The sequence below is a fragment of the Papio anubis genome, chromosome 1 (assembly GCF_008728515.1).
Source record: "Papio anubis isolate 15944 chromosome 1, Panubis1.0, whole genome shotgun sequence".
NCBI lineage: Eukaryota > Metazoa > Chordata > Mammalia > Primates > Cercopithecidae > Papio > Papio anubis.
This window is the reverse complement of record NC_044976.1, coordinates 213,292,932-213,307,349: the sequence shown is the minus strand read 5'-3', so window position 1 is coordinate 213,307,349 and position 14,418 is coordinate 213,292,932. Positions and strand designations below refer to the sequence as shown.

At 40.0% G+C, this 14,418-nt stretch overlaps 1 protein-coding gene across 4 annotated transcripts in view; it reads left to right on the top strand.

Annotated features, from left to right (window-relative positions):
• Positions 1 to 4,752: 4,752 nt before the first annotated feature.
• Positions 4,753 to 14,418, top strand: part of AKT3 (AKT serine/threonine kinase 3) — a 363,075-nt gene continuing 353,409 nt past the window's right edge. For 2 of the 4 annotated variants that reach the window (XM_017958504.3, XM_009196315.3), the window contains exon 1: positions 5,733 to 5,785. The gene's annotated coding sequence lies outside the window, so the exon portion shown is untranslated. Of the gene's footprint in view, positions 4,779 to 5,578; positions 5,786 to 14,418 lie in introns of those variants that run through there. The other 2 variants (XM_003893691.5, XM_017958446.3) reach the window with 2 other exon arrangements.

Here is a 14,418-nt window from a genome sequence, read left to right as displayed (position 1 = left end):
CCTCATGGGTGTGCTACCTGTACGGAATACAGGCTTGTGTACTTGGCTTAACACTCTGCTCTCAAAGTTTTAAAATTCTTAACTCTTCAGCAAGGGGCCCAGCATTTTCATTATGCACTGGGCCTTGCAAATCATGTAGCTGGTTCTGTGTGCTAGGCTGAGAGAGAGCAAAGCTGGCTGACAACGGTACCAGCTGGGTAAGAACTGTTTTGTCCTTCACCCAGAGACTGACTTGTGGAGTGGAAGGGGAAAATAAGATAGGGAAATAGAGAAGCTGAGCCTGCCTGCTTTCCCCACTACAAAGTTTGAATTCTAAATCAAATTTGGAGCTTTGATTCAAATCCAATTACTGAATCGAGATAGTGTTTGCAATTGAAAATGGTCATAGTTCTGTCTAGTCAACAGAAAAATTCTGAGACTGATTTTCTCCTACTATAAAAAGCCAGTATTATTTAATGAAATAGCACAGAATCAACAATTGAAGGACTTCATGGAGGGTTAAAATAGTGAGATGTAGATTTGAAACTTTTCAGTCAATTGTGAAAGTACTTTCATTAGCAGAAGAAACTGTGTTTTAAAATGGATGGGGAAACCTTCTGGAACAGGAGAGTATTTACATGAGATAACCAAGGAAGAAGTTGAGGTAATTATCCAGGTGAAGGTTGGAAATTCACTGTTGTTATTTCACTGCTAGCTGTTGCATTGGAAAGTCCAATCCCCATAGAGCTGATTCAGAAACAACTAGAAATGCACACCACCTCAGGAAGTTAGAATTACATACTAAAATGAGGCTGTAGTATTAGAACACGTATTAATTTATCGCATACCACAATTCTCCTGCACAGCCAGGAATAATAATTGTGTATGCTTGTTGCTTTGGAATTAGAACATGAATTCTAGCTCGATGCTCCACAAGCAGTTATTTATTCGTGGTCAGTAACTTTCTGTGACCCAAGTGTCCTGAAATATTAAATGTAATGTCCAGAGATTGCTTTAGTTGCTAACAGATTTAGCTGTCTGACAGCGAGAATATGAATGAAAAAAATTCATTTATACTCTAATAACATAGCAGAAAAATAAAACTCGAGGACAAAATAAGAAGGAGGTTTCCACAGGGCTTTAAGTATCCCACAGCACCAGATTAGTGATATATCTGGCCCTCGGCTATGCTCACATGTTCTTGTACAGGCACCTGGCCTGTGCCTTAAGAAAGACATCAGGACTTTGGCAGGCTGAGGCAGGCAGATCACAAGGTCGGGAGATCAAGACCATCCTGGCCAACATGGTGAAACCCCATCTCTATTGAAAATACAAAAAGGAGCTAGGCATGGTGGCGCATGCCTGTAATCCCAGCTACTCAGGAGGCTTAGGCAGGAGAATCAATTGAACCCAGGAGGTGCAGGTTGCAGTGAGCCGAGATCATGCCACTGCACTCTAGCCTGGTGACAGAGCAAGACTCTGTCTCAAAAAAAAAAAACAAAAACAAAAACAAAAAACAAATTAAGAAAGAGAGAAAGAAAGAAAGAAAGAAAGAAACAAACAAACAAACATCAGTCAGGGAAAGGGAGAAAAAGACAATTAGTACTGATAACTATTGTAATGACCTGTATGCCTTAGTCAGTTCGGGATGCTATAAGAAAAATATAACAGACTGGGAGGCTTAACCAACAGAAATTTTAGCTATAGTCTTTTAGAAATTGTTCTATTAATCATCTAGGATATATTCACTAATTACAGCTGTAGACTTAATGTGGTTATTTCAGAACCACTGTGGCAGAGTGCCAATATAGATTTTTGTATTTGGTTTGTAGCAGTTATTGTTAGATTAACATATTCACATTTATGGTAAAGGAATCTTAGCTTGTTGATCACTCACTGTGTTTTAGATACTAATATTTCATAAAATGTAATTCACATAAGTTGTTGAAGTAGTTGTAACTGCCATTTCACAAATAAGGAAATTAAAGCTTAGAAAAATTAAGCAACTTGCCTGAGATGAGACAAACTATGCAGAGAGAGGATTTGAACTCTGGTCTGCAAGTCTCCAAAGCACTTCTATGTTCTTTCCAATAAATCACTTTACATCCCAAGAGGAAAATACTATATACACTGTACATAGTACACAGATTTATTAGAGCCTTCATTAGAACATTAGAACATGTATTTCTTCCACAAACACATATTCTGTGCCTGCTTTGTTCCATGCCCTCTCCTAGGACAACACACCCTTTCTATTAAGACAGAAGAGCAGTAACTTAATTTTCGTTATGTGATGCCCTGGTCTGAATTTTTGTGTTTCCCCAAATTCATAGATTGAACTCCTGACTTCCAAAGTGTATTAGTAGATGGGGCCTTTGGGAGGTGATTAAGTCATGAGGGTTTGAGCCCTCAAGAATGGGATTATTGCCCTTATAAAAGAGGCTCAAGATGGCTGGGAACATTAACTCATGCCTGTAGGTCTCAGCTATTCAAGAGGCTGAGGCAGGAGGGTTGCCCGAGTCTAGGAGTTCCAGCCTACAGTGAGCTATGATCATGCCACTGCACTCCATCCTGGGTGACAGAATGAGACTCTTTCTCCAAAAAAAAAAAAAAAAAAAAAAAAAAAAAAAAAAAAAAAAAAAGAAAAGAAAAGAAAAAGAGGTTCAAGAGAGTTCCCTCACTCTTTCTAAAATGTGAGGACACAGCAAGAAGTCACCAGCTACAAACCAGGAAACGGAACCCTCTTTACACACAAATCTGCTGGTGCCTTGATCTTGGACTTCCCAGCCTCCAGGACTGTGAGAAAAACATTTCTGTTCTTTATATGCTACCTAGTTCATGGTATTTTGTTATAGCAGCCTGAATGGACAAAGACATTAGATGCTCTGAAATTCTAAATATCCTTCCAGTTTTAGTTACTCCCAAGAAATGGGGGAAGTACTAAGAAACAGCTCAGTATCAAACTTGGTCATTGGTAGTAAAGAAGAATGAACATTTTTCTTAAAATGCATAAATAACTAATATTGAGAAATGTTAATCTTAAGAATATTTGGTGTAATAAAGAATGAAGGCGTTCTTTGCAAAATTTAGGAGGGACATTCCCAGGGATGAATATGCTGGCTGCATTCCATATTATTGGATGTGATGACAAAATAGGGAAGAAATCTAGCACACACTCTGTATGGAGTACCGACACACCACAATCGGCAGATTCTGCCAAATTCATATCGGCATAGTCTAACAGAAAGAACAATGTTATTTAAATAATAGTCCTAAATAATAGTAATTCGATAATAAGATCAAACATGCTTTTATTTTGGAAACTTATGAAACTACTATAGTCCACAAGCAAAAATAAAGCAGAAATAAAAACTTATAATTCTTCAAATTCATGAAGCCGAGAGTATACAATCCATTCTCATATACTGAATTCTAGGGTTTAATCCATCTAAGATTTAATGCAATCTGACCAGACTGGGAGAAATATTTTGAGGTAGTATGGCTCATACGACACATTCAGTTCTTGTAAATATATTGACGCTAAATTTGGGAACAAAAGAACATCTCGCTGATAAGAGGTATCTAGTAATTCAGTAATTCTGGATACCCCGACTCTCAAAAGTTAAGTATTTAAAGTTTCAGACACTCTTTTTAGTGCTGGTGTCATAAGGGACTACTTTCTTAAAAATAAAAAGCAAGTTGGGGTACTATGGAACAAAAATATGACCTATTTTTGTGTTTTACAGCAAGAAACCTGTAACCCAGTAATTTTACCAATAGTGACTGTGAGAAGTCTGATAATTATGGAAACACTATGTATATTTTATAGATAAAACGAAAATAGGATGAAGTCTGTTTATTCATCAGCTCATAGCATGCTGGGAAATGCGGGAAAAGGGGAAAGGCACGGTGGAGGACTTTCTCAGATGGACTGTGTTATCTCAAAACGGCAAATTTTGCTCCTGGGTGGTCAGGGAAACAAGCTTCCCTTACAAACGGATAAAACTGATTTTTTTTTAAAACCCTTTTATTTGGTTTCCTACTCCTGTCCACAATCCCAACAGATGCACAGTTCATAAAAGATGTGAACCTCGAAGTATAAATATTAATACCACACAGTACATAAATACCAGGGGGGCTATAGTATAAAAAAATGACTACCATCAGAAAGTTGTCATGACATAGAAAACAGAATGAAGTGCATGTCAGGAGGAGGAACTCTTCTGCAGAAAGAAGCCACAGATATTAACAAAAATGTTGCAATGGGGGAAAATAACAGGTACATCAACAAGGCTAGAGCCACGTGGCGCGATAATGGGGATGCTGACCAGGTGTTTCCAGAAGCGACAAAACTTGTAAACTTTTGTAACTTTCTGAAGTGCGCTGCATGGTAAAATATGGTCATTCTGCAAAAAAGTGTCCCCAATGCAGTCTCAGAAGTCACTGACTTCAAAATAAAGAAACAGCCTCTTCGTACTGAATGTAGTACCTCGTGGCTTTCCCAAAGTCATTGAAAACGAATATCCCTAAAAAGGGTGTGATTTTAAGAGTGAATTACCATCCGCCCGCTATCTGTGTACCGAGTGTGGACGAATGCTTGCAGCGAGCGGGGCGGAAGGCTGTTCGGAGAGGTGTTCTTGGTCTGCAGTGGTCTCCTGGGATAGTCAGGAATGGTTCGTGCTACGAACTGACCCGGGGTCCCTCTTCCCCGAGGTGCAGTGGGTGGGGTCGGCGCCTGGACCGCTCCGCGCTCTACGGTTCCTTCCTCATTGGGCACCGCCCACCTCGTGGGCTTCCAGGTGCGAGCCCTAGCGCCGGGCCCATCTCCCCGAGGGGCCGCGGAGGGCCGGAGGAGACGCCCGGGGCCTGGCGGCGCGCGCGTCCGCGGCCAGGGCCGGTGGGTGGGTGAGCCGAGGAAACGGCGGGGCCAGGAGCCTCCGCTCCCAGGCCTCGGGTGCCCGCCAAGGGCCACGCGGGCGCGGGGGAAACCCAGAACTTCCCGCCCGGGAGCGACTGCCCCCGCTCCCGGCTCTGGCTGGCTAGGGGGATGTTCTCGCGAGAGGAGAGGGGGCGCGGGGCGCCGCGGGTTTGGGGGCGCGGGGAAGCCTGAGGACGAGGGCCGGGCAGGGAGGGGAGCAGAGGCGGCGGGCAGGGCCGGGGACGCGGGGAAGCCGCTCCCGCCAGTCGCCGAGAGCCAGCCCCTGACGTCAGGAGTTTTCCTCAAAGTCAACAACAAGCCCCGCGGCGGCGGCGAGAACCGATCGGCGGCGGCCCCGAGCGGGAGGAAGGAGGGGGCGGGGAGGCGGCGGGGGTCCCCTCAGCGAGGCGCAGCCCGGGAGGAGGCCGCAGACCCCCCCTCCCCGCGCCGGGCGCGCCCCGGGGCCCAGAGCCGCCGCCCCGCCGGCGTGACCCGGCCCCCGCCCGAGCGGTGTTTTCTGATGATGAATTTGTAGCCGATATCCGATTCCCATGTAGAGTCTCCGCCTCCTCCTCTCCCCGCCGCCGCCCTCTCTCCTCCCTCCCCCTCCCGCCGCCGCCGCCGCCGCCTCCCGCTCCAGCTCCGCGGCCCGGCCCGGCCGGCTCCCTCCCTCCCTCCCCTGCAGCCCTTCGCTTGCCCTCCCGCCGGCCGCACCGGGCTCCAAGAGGCCAGAGGCTCTGTGGGGTGGGGGGAGGACAGGAGGGGAGGAGGAGGGAGGGGGGACCCCCGAGTCGCCCCCTCTCCTCCCCCCGCCCCCCCCCCCCCCCCCCCCCCCCCCCCCCCGCCCCCGCAGCTGCGGGGCCGCCGCCGCCGCCGCCGCCTTTGCAGGTAACAGCCACCGCCCCCCACCTCGCCCCCTCCCCGCCTGGCCTCCACTCCCTCCGGGCCCCGGGCCCCGGTCCTCCCTCCCTGCCTCCCTCAGGCTGGGGATGGCGGCGGGGTGGGGTGAGGCGGGGGCTTCTGGGTTGTCACCGCGCCGGGGGCGTGGGCGGGGGTGGGTCACCGGAGGCTTCGGGCGTGGGTGTGGGTGTGGAGGCCGGGGGATGCCCAGCGCGGTTGACACCGACACCCCCAGCTTTCCGGGGGAAGGTGGGGGGCGGCGGTGCGCAGCGGGCCGGGGGAGGGGTGTTCCCGGCCTAGCGGTACCGTCTGTGTCTGGGCTGCCCCGGCCCGGCGCCTCCAGTCTGCGCAACTCTCGCTCCTTCCCCTCTCCCCTCCCCGCCCGGGCCGCGCGGCGTGGGGAGGGGGCGCCCGCCTGGACCGGGGGCGGCGGCGAGGTTATATAACGCGTGGAGCGCCGGTGTCAGTGTGTTTGGGTTGGGGGGAGGGAGCCGTCTGCCGCGCGCCCTGGCGCTGAGGCTGTCTGCGCGTGGGGTGGGGTGAAAGCGAGGATGCACAGGCGTCCCTGGGGTCTCCTTCCTTTCCCCACCCTTCCCCGCCACTGGCGCGCAGGAAAAGACGGCACCGGTGGGCTGGGGGGTGTGTGTGTGTGGGAGGTGGGTAACGTGCTTCTCTGTGTTTTTAATAGTAGTGGGGTTTTGATCCGCTTGGGAGTTGTGTGCTAAGAATAGAAATGTGCGGAAGATGCTGGGTTTGGCTGATCCAGTGATGCTGTCGCTGCTGGCGGCGGCGGCAGCTCTGGCTGCAAGTAAACAAACCAGCCTCTTCCTTGTCCACCTCCTCCGGCGCATCGGTCCGCATCAGCCATGATGCCGGTGGGGCCCTTCAGAGCCCAAAGTTGAAGTCCAGCTGGTTGCTGTGTTGACCCTGACGCCGAGGCGGGGTCGCCCCTTGTTTGGGATTTCCCGGAATCTACAGTTAGCCTAGAGATAAAGAATCTCGTTGGGGCCAGGTTTTTCCAATACTGGTATTTACTTTTTGTGTTCTGAAAGCAGAGGAAATGCTTACCCATAAGTCAAAGCTGGGATGCTGACATTTCTTCCATCAAAATAATGTTGTTATGAAAATAAAACCAACTCAGTTCACCAGTGTGGCATTTTGGTTGAAAGCCTGGTAGTTTGCAATTGATGAAGTTTCCAATTAGAAAGTCAACAGTAAAACCTATGCATCTGTATTGGGTAATTTCTAGCTCTAATAAAATGTTCACACTTTGATTTTATTTGAAGCTGAAGATATAATGGCTTTTTGTAGTTAATACATCGACAGTTGTCTCAAGTCAACAGTTTAGACATGTGTTCCATATTTGGTAAAGCATGGTCGTATATATCTTTTAGTACTATAAATCACTAGGCAACCACTGGGTTTTGTCAGTGGTTGAAACTGACAAATGAGTGAAACTCATTGGTTTAGCTTATATATTTACTTAGGAAACCGAAGGTGGAAGAGTCTAATAAAGATGGTGTAGGAAATGAAGACTAGTCTTCAGAACTCGAGTATCACTTGCAAAATATGTATAAACGAATACAAACATTCCAGGAGGTGGTTGTCTAAAATATGAAAATATTTTATAATTAAAATAGCAACTTACTACTAAATTACTAGTTTTCCAAGGTTTATGATTTAATGCACAATCTCATGCAAGATATATATCCGGACTGTAATTGTTTTCCTTTTGCCAGTACATTATCTTGACTTGGAAAGTTTACCAAGGAGATTGTACTTGAAAGTTTACAGGGAGATAGCACTTGAAGATCTTTTTGTTTTCCTTACTGGGTTGACCCCAATATCTTTGATTGGCTTTAGGTTCCAATTTTAAAGTGAGGGAGAACAAATATTACATAAATGAGACAATGTTGAAATTTAGATGAATGTAGGGTTTTAGTTTCCAGATGTGTGTTTGTATTGTGGATTTGCAGCATGTTTTCTTAGCATTTTAAAAATAGTCCAAAGTAATCCTGCAAAAATTACGAAATTATTATTTGTATTCATTTGGTTTTCTTTCCATAATTATTACTTGAGTGAATTGTTATCCAATTTAAAATTAATTTTCGGATTGATAATCTTGACACTGACTCTAAGTTGTATATATCAGAGCACTTTTAAGGTTGTGCTTTGGACTTTTAAAAAATTTTATAGATGTAAAATATTTTAAATAAGATTATATTTAACAAATACTGGAGTGTGGACTGTGCTGGTTTAATTAAAAACTTTTAATATTTACATTTCATTAAGAAAATCGCTGTCAGAAGGAATTTGTTTTCAGAATCATTGCAAATCTAAATAAACGTGTTGATTAAACTTACTAGGGAACAAATGAACTTAGGGTAGAGTCTTGTGGAAAGTAAGGATTTATTTTTTAAACTGTAGCTTTTGATGTAAACATATGAGGAATTTTCTTATAAAAATTCAGTGGAAATTTCCAGCTGTCTGGGTTCCTTTAAAATGAGGAACCTGTTTTACAAATTGATTTTGTGGAAGTTTAGCCTTTACTTAAACTTTGTGTATTTTCGTGAAAAGATAGCCATGCTTTCTTTTGTTATTACATCTTTTAGTTCAAGAATTTGTCCTTGGGAAGATAAGGCAATCACTGTTAACCACTGTTAATTGGATGTTTAGCATGATTTGATAGGAGCTTGTTTTTATAGTGTGATTAAGTTTTAAAGTGTTAAAAAGAAAAATTTAAGACTATCTTAGATTTGAGCAACAAAATGCAAGAACTGCAAAACCATTTTCTTTTTTTTTTGAGCAAATCAGTCTTGTAATCTGACTTGCATTTTTATTTTTAAGTTAATATGCATTAATAATACACACAATTTTTGTTAGAAGATTTGTGTTACTCCAGGTTTCAGCGTCTGCATCAGTATTTTAAATCCTGGTCACACAGCATACCTTCTTTTGGAAAGATAGTCCTGAATCTTCTGACAACAAATACTTTGCCCTGATCTTTTACATGTGATAGGATTAGATTCGGTTTAGAGTTATTGCTAACAAATGCCTGGTGAGCAGTTGCCATGTGCCAGGCACTGTGATACGTGCTTTACCTGTATTCATTTAATCTTTCAAACAACCCCTGCTACACTTTTGAAAGTGATTTTCACATAAGAAGAACTTATGGTGGCATTCTAAAAATACCTGTTATTTAAACTTCCCTAATTTTACAACACTTTTAGTGTTTTTCTTGTTTGTACCTATTATTAGACTTAACAGTGACAATTCTAAATTTGCATAATTTGGTACAATAATTTCCATAGCATCAAGTTAATAAAAGTGTATTGACTGGCCCATTAACATCCCCTTTCATTTGTTTAAAATGCCAAATTAGATACCTCAAATGTTTACATACTTTATTATAGCATCATAGTCTTTCATCAAATTAGATGTAAACTCATTTTCTTTGCCAAGTAATCCTTGAATACTAATGGGTAGATAAAATTAATATATGCTTCTTGACTTGTTGATGTGTTTTTTTAGTTCTGTTTCTTTTCAGTACCCTATCACCAACTATAGATATTTCTCATTTCTAAATATTATGAGGGGAAAGTAAAAAGATTTACTAGAAGAAAACACTAGAATTTCAAATGAGAATTCTTCTTCCCTATATTAGATAATTCCTATATATATGGATGGATTTTAAAAATTTATAATTAGGGAGATTGCCAAGACAGATTTTAGGAGGATTTTACATGTATATTGGAATCTATATTAGATAAGAAAGCTTCTGACTATATTTGGGGGACTAGAGATAGGAGGGGAAGGAGGATAGTATTTTTCCAATAACGGAGCTTAGCCCAAATTTTGTCTTAATTCAAATGCTGTTTGAATGTTTTATCTTCCCATTATAAAACTTTTGAGGACATGAACTATGTATGTATAATCACGTCTTTCACTTATGTTGCCATCTATATATGAAGTAGATACTCCGCAGATTTTAACTTGCAGAATCATAAATATTAGCTCTGGAAGAGCTATAAAGCTATTCCGAGTTCATCTAATGCTACACTTTTATTTTTATGGCTCAGGAAACTGAGGCACAGATAATTAAAGTGACCTTATACAGCATCACTCTGGGTGGGGCAGGGACTCAAGTTTCTTGGTCTTTCTGGTGCTCTTCCTAATGCACCATTGTGATGAACCTTGTTATAGGATTCCGTACCTATTGGTTAGCTCAGTTTAATCTGGGGGTAAATTCTGTCAAGCTGATTCTTGGTATTTAATGGACCATATATCAATTGCATTTTATATATATGTATGGATTTCTTAAAATTTATAATTAGTCTCCCAAGACAAATTTTAAAATTGTTTTACATGTATATTAGAAAAATATGACCAACTGTGCAACCAAATTCTTTTTTTTTTTTTTTTTGGAGACAGGTTCTCACTGTGCTGTGTCACCCAGGCACGGTCACCACTCAGCACAGCCTAGATTTCCTGGGTTCAGGTGATCCTCCCACCTCAGCCTCCTGAGTAGCTGGGACTGCAGGTGCCTGCCACCACTTCCCAAATAATTTTTGTATTTTTGTATTTTTGGTAGAGAAAGAGTTTTGCCATGTTGCCCAGGCTGGTTGTGAACTCCTGGGCTCAAGTGATCTGCCTGCCTCAGCCTCCCAAAGTGCCAAAGGATTATAGGCATGTGCCACCATGCCTGGCCACCTGAAGTTCTTTTAGTAGCAGTCCCCAACCTGTCCATGGTATTATAGATACCTTCACATAGAGGCAGCCTACACTTTACATGAGAAATGGAGGGAATAATTTATCAATAGCTTGTTCAGTGATTTAGGTGAAACAGGAATCTAATAAGCATTTTTCTATTAGTTTCAAATTAAAATATTAAGTATATCACGCAGTACAAGGTGCTTTTTTATTTTTAATAATCGTGTTGATTGAAATGGCATTCAGATGCCCTAAACAGGAGTAGGGAAACGGCCAGGAAAATGCTTCATGTTTTTGTAGAAATGTTTTAAAGTTAATAAAATCGATTTTTCAGAATTGGCAGTTTGGAAGAACTGATATGTTGTTTGAAAGTTGGAAATTTTGCCTATTCAGGTATTTTGCCATATTCTGAACCTCAGGGAAGTTATCTATAGAAAGAGCTTTAAGAAAATCCCACAAAGTGCTCTTTAGAGAGAAAAGATATCCAAAGTATATTGTTTATGTGGCTCACTTTCTGTATATGATATATATTTTTTTTTAACAGGATAACAACTCTGAAAATAGGGACAGACTGCCTTGGAATTATTTGAAGTACAGAGCAAATTACCTTGAATTTCCTTTACATTTCAGAATGTTTCTTGTCCCTCAGATCCTTCTAAAAGTTTGATATAGCCCTATGTATTTATTATGGTATATATTAGTTTCACTTACTTCTTGAAATCAGAAAATGCCATAGAATTATATTGTGGTTACCCTTGACCATCATTTGTTTTTCAAACTAGCAACATTCTGTTGTATTTGAACTTCAGATGTCCTTTACTAATTCAGTTTGGCTATCATACATAAATAATATTAAAAAATTGTAGGAAGCAAATATATTCCACATGGTATTAATTACAAAGAGTTTAGAGAAAGTTGTATTATTGAATTGTATTCTGGCGTTTAACTTAGAAATTCACTTATAGGAAATTATTAACCTATGAATGTTGTCCTTATTCGTAAAAAAAAGAGTTGGGAGCCTTTTAACTTTATGTAAACCTACTTTTAGTCTTGTTACTTCGTTTGTGATGCCTTAGTTATATTTAATTTTTAATTTATTTAAAAATGTTTTACTTTTTGGACTTTTGAAAAATCTGATACAGAAAAAATGTTCAGAACTATTTGCAAATATTACATGTTTTTGAGAGTTCATATTGTGTTACTTGGTAGAAAACATAGCAAATTGATGGAAGACTTGCAGGTAGTCCCTTTTTTTATTTGTTGCTAACTTATTGTAACTAGGGGAAGTAATGTTACTGGTTGGTCACAGGTTCAAAATTGTGACTGTAATAACTACAGCACAGATTTGTTTTTTAGAGTCAAATGAATTGATATATGTGAAAGCTCTTTGATAAGTTACAAGTTTGGACAAGATTTTTAAAGAAACCAGTTAGTTTTTCTTACCAACCTGTAATAGTCCTTGTCATGGAGTAGACAATCAATACATAATTTATTGACTGAATAAGTATATGTATGTTACATATTTTTTTGAGTTAATATTTTCAAAAGATGTTTGAAGAAATTTACTTTTTGCTTAAAATTGAATGGCTGGTTACTACAAGCAAACGTGTCTTTTACAAATTCTTAAAAGTATCATTAAGAAAATATGCCATTCTTTCCCATTTTTCTTCCCATAATTGATCATTTTGGTTAGCTTAATGCTATAATATATATCGATATATTGATAATATATCGATATGTATTTATAATATTGATGGTGGTTTTGCTTGAAGTTGAAACTTAATCTCAGCAAAAATGGTGAAAAGCTATCAAGAAAAAAAGGATACGTTTATTGTGTTCTAGTCCTTGTAATTAATGGAGGTCTATAGGAAACATACCTTAAGGAATAGGGCACAGTATTTATTATCATTTTAATTATAATTTATATATAAGTGCTTCTTTAATGTTTAAATTCAGTTTCATTTTTAAGATGGCTTAAGACCATTCTCTCTACTAATTTATATTTGCATAGCCTGTTTTTTGTTAGTTATCTCAGGCCGCATCTTCATCATTCATCCACTCATTCATTTGTTCCATATTTGCCAGCATGTGTAAGTGCTAGGCAGTGTCAGATTGCTTTACTAAATTATAATGTGATTGAATGAAGTAAAATATGCAAAATGTTTTGTAAATTATAAAATGATATTCAAATGCTATTACTGTTATCAAATTCTCAAGCAGTCAGTTCTGAATGAAGATACCTTTCGTGTAACTGTTTTAGGAGTAAAATCTAAGTGGAATCTGTCAAGAATTTTGTGTGAAACTTTATAAGAATGGGAAAAATTAAATTAGCAATGAAATGTTTAATGCAATAAGCTTAAAAGAAAAATAAACCCAATTATGTTATAGTTTGTTGGATGGAACACACTTGTAGAACAGTTAGGAATATAGAAGGAGGTGAACTTTTGTCTACCCTAGGAAACAGATGACAGAGTTCCAGCTCGTCTTGTGGATTAGTGTTTTTAGTTAATATGGAAGACTGAATGGGACAGTGTATGCTATTGTGCAGGAGTGTTGCTGCTATAGGAAAATTAAAGAACATGGTTTGCTGCTTACTAGTCAATAGAACTGTTTATTTCTAACTTACCTTAATTCCAGAGTAGTGTACCTATGACATCTTTTAAGTTATTTTCAAAGAATGTATCATTTTAGCCAGTAAAGACCAAGGGGCAATTTTTAAAGCTGAAAATTATGGGTAATATTTGATAGTAGCTTTAAGTGAAAATGGGTAAAGCCATCTCTATAATGTATGCTTGGGTTCACTGCCTCTGATGAAGATTATAAATTCTGTCCTGTTGATTTAACATACATTTTCACAGTTTAATCTTACACATATGAACACTGATAAAAACATTTATCTAAAACACTAATTTTTAGAAACAGTTTCGTTACAAAACAAAATTCATTGTTTTTTGGGTTGGTCTGGATATTTCAGTGTATTGTTTTATTCTGAAGAAGTAATGTGAGTGGAAAGAGCATATGCTTGATTGTCTGGTCCTGGTTGGCCATTTGGTGACTGTTTCATTTTGGTCAAGTTACTTCATCTGTCTTGATCTCTGTTTCTTCAGATATAAAATGAGGTTCGCTTTAGCTTTAACATTCTGATAATAAAATGTTCACTTCGAAATACAGAATCAATTTTGTAAATTTTTTTTCAGTGTTCTTTAAAAAGATACTGTAATACAAGCCATTTTGATAGGAAAGTATGTATTTTATATATGTTTATTGGATATATATTGTTTTTTGTTATTACTCATTATTACCCTGATCTCTCTCTCATTTCCACTCTAAGAATAGTAAGATCTGAATTGTCTTTTACTCATGTTAAATAGTTTTATAGTAAAAAACCAAGAATGGCCTTAATAGATGTTGAGCCCCTTGCTACAAGTATTACCAAAGAGAAGGGCTACAGTGCAGCTCTTCTAGAGATACCATGCACCAGTGTCTGCCGGTATTTGACTTATAATTCTTTATGCAGTGTAAGTAGTTAACCTTTTCAGTTATGTAGCTCTATATTATGTAGGCAGTTGGCCATGTTGGATTCTTTAGGATGTTACATCAAATTAAAATGATGTTTAGATTCTTTATTGAAGGTTTTTTGGCTTTTTTTTTTTTTAACGTGTGTGGTGAAATAAGTCTTATTATGTGGCCATTTCCTATGACAGTAATAAATTTAGGCTTTGCTGAGGTAAAGTTATACATATTTCTTTTAGAACCTTTAATATGCCAATAGTGACGTTTCAAGAGAATATGATTTGTGGAATTTCCCACTTACTAGCCCAGAGGATTTCTCTTTTTCATCTTTATTTTCATTATTTTTCTAGAATTTCTCTAATTTAGTATTCTGTCAAACAAATGTATTTTGGGAAAAT